This window comes from Boleophthalmus pectinirostris, unplaced genomic scaffold, assembly GCF_026225935.1.
Source record: "Boleophthalmus pectinirostris isolate CB_2022bp ecotype Guang Dong unplaced genomic scaffold, ASM2622593v1 HiC_scaffold_17, whole genome shotgun sequence".
NCBI classification, from domain to species: Eukaryota; Metazoa; Chordata; class Actinopteri; order Gobiiformes; family Gobiidae; genus Boleophthalmus; species Boleophthalmus pectinirostris.
In genome coordinates, this window is record NW_026571115.1 from 5,921,208 (window position 1) to 5,924,378 (window position 3,171).

The window sequence follows — 3,171 nt, forward strand, 5'->3', positions numbered from 1 at the left end:
ATATGTTGCTCTGAGCAATTATGTTTCGACATCATTGCCAAATATCGAACCACACGTGGCAATTATTTGATCAGTTTTAACAATGAAACTATGTGTTAGATTTCATCTTCATATCAAATTGTGAATCTTTATCCAACCAGGGCTCACATTAGCATCAGAAGAGCATTTCCCCAGTGCTGCTGTCCGTTCACACGAGGAGCCGCTGCAGCTTTCACCCCGACAGAACAGACAAATGATTAGTTTGAGTGTAGAAAGCGCCGCTGTCTGTGAGCTTAACATGAAGTTGGAACACTAACTAGTGATGTTGTGAGCACTAAAACAGTTTATCACCATGTGATAAAATAACTGATGATAATAAATGAACATTAGTGAAGGGGATACATCTTAATAACCCATATGAGTTAATCAGGCGAGTTCATAAATGACCAGAAGAAACGTCTCAAACTTCAGCAGCTGGACATCCAGACTCATACCTGATCCATACACCTATCCCCGCCCCCTGGGAGAGCCTGAAATCTACTGAAATCCTACAAGACACTGACAGGACAGACAGGACAGAGAGTCTTCTGCAGGAGACATGATACCAGAGTGGACAGAAGCTCTTTGTGTAGGAGACATGCACAGTAGAGCGTGGAGTGGAGTCTATTCTTTTTTGTTTTGTCTTGTTTTGATGACGCATGTGGCGATGTGATGCTGGTGGCTAGTGTTGTGAGATTGACAGACTCTTTACGGTGTGTTTGGCCTGGTTTCACCTGGAACACTAAAGAAATGTGGCACCATATTGAACGAAGTTAAATAGAAGCACATGCCGTTGTCAGACTCTAGAGTGAATGGTTCACAGTTTGTTCATCAGGCAGTGATACAGTGAGTTCAGGTCACGTTTACCCAAAAATACAAACATGTTCATGAACTATCGTTCACTGAACGCATTCAGGTACAACACAGAACATGTAACATAACATATAAAAGGGTGAAGTGATATTAAAGGGGGGTGTGGCCTATTAGCTCTGCACTTTTTAACATGCCTCTATTAATAAGCCCATTTAGATATATTTCTGATATATTTCTATATAAAATAATGGTCAGCATATATTATAGCTCTGAACTGACTCCCCAAAGAGCATGTCATATTTAAAGGTGTACTGTCACTTTTGGGAAACGGCCCATGTGCTTGAATGTTCCACAGTATAGTTTTAAGCTTTTCTGTTACCATGGAGACAGAGGCAACTCACGGGTCCTAGTTTATAGAATTGAACTATTCAAGATGTTTTTGAGGGGAAAAAAATCCCAAACATCTAATTGAATGGAGATAAGCAGGTGGTGTAACCTCCACCATAAAAGTTACATAGCACATCATCTCATCACACCAAACTTTCACTTTTTGGAGCTTTTAAGTGAAGATGTTGTCTGCACAGCCAGAGGAGTGTGGCGGACACAGCTGTGACACTTACTCATGCTGTCTACAGGCTTAGCCTGCCCTCTAGTGGATGTACATGTTTAACACCACCTTTACATGAATACTGAAGAACTTTTTTGACATTTTCCACAAGAGTTTTACAGTATATTTTTAAGTAACGTCCAGTCCCCAAACTAAACTTACCACTAGAATTAAACCAGGTGTAAACTCGGACCTAAACCAGGTCTTAACAAGGTCTACAGCAGGTCTACACTATCCGTGACTATCTGTGACTAGTGTCTTTTTATTATTTCTCAAACTATTTACAAAGAAAGAGGATTGTTTTACTGTCAGATTATGGTCCATCCTGTTTTAGACTGTGACTTCACTCTCAGACCTGGTGGACACAATTGTGATTACTTTCCCAGCTCATTCAACACACAGCAGGGGTCTCCAGCCTGTAGCTCAGGTGTTACCAGTGGACTGCTGAATGTTGAATAACTCCAAATAGATACATGACATTAGCACTGGTGCCTAACACTGTGCGCTAGTGAAAGGATAACGGATGATGCTTAACAGACTTCTAACTGTTCCTTGTATAAGGCTTGCCCTCTTTCTTCTATCAATTTCTTACGACCACTAAAATGAGAAGCTCTCTAGTATATTTGTTTTGTAAAATTAGCTCACGAGAGGAAAAAGGCTGGAGAGCCCTGACCTACAGGCACAGACTGCCCTCTAGTGGCTGTACATGTTTATCACACTTAGTGGCTCTAGACTTAAAGGAGCTGTATGCAAGATTTAGATTTTAAATTCCATTAACTTGTCCCCAGACAGAGATACAGAGTTTATTGATCCCAAGGGAAATTCAGTTTTTGCTGCAGTAAACTGTTGTTGTTTTACTGTAGAATATACACCGCACTTCTCTGTGGCCTTTGTCTCAGTCAAAAGTCTGAGTGCAGTTTAACAGGAGGATGGGTCAGGAAGGGTCAGCAGGTCTGTGTCAGGACACTTTGTGTCTCTGCTGTGTGTCCTGCAGCATCACAGCAGTGTCCAGAGAGAACCAGGTCAACACAACAGAAGGACATCTCCAGTTTGGGTTTGTAATGAAATGGTTCAGTCTCTCAGGTGTTTCCTCTAGAAAGTCTAGGAGTATTTCCTCTGGAAGGTCTTCTGCCACATTTGCTGCCACAGATGGTGTAAAAGGCCTGTAACTCCACAAATGTCCGTAGTTAGCTCCTTAGCTAGCATGCACAGTCTCCATGGATACAGGAAAAACAAAATGGTAAATGGTCACATTTTTATTTAACACTTTTCCACCTTCAAGGCACTCAAAGCACTTTACAACAAAGAACCACTCACCCCAGTGTACACTGGAGGCAAGCTGGGTCAAGTGTCTTGCCCAAGGACACAACAAAAGCAGCATTCATCTGTGAAAGCAGGAATCTCACCACCAACCTGTGGGTCAGTGGATCTTACTGCTTAACCAAATATGTTTTTGATGTCGATAGCGGGATTCAAACCACCAACCTTCAGATCAGTGGACAAATACTCAAAAAAACAAACAAACAATAAAAAAAACAACAACAACAACAACTGAGCTACAGCCACAAACAATTCCTCCCACACAGTCCAAAAGTCTCTTACATTCATCCCCTCAAAGTATTTCCTTTTAAGCTCTTCTGGCACATCTGCTGCCACATCTGGTGTAAAAAACAACCTGTAGCATCTGAAATGTCCATAAGTAGCTCCTGAGACTCTTTCATGGTCTCCATGGT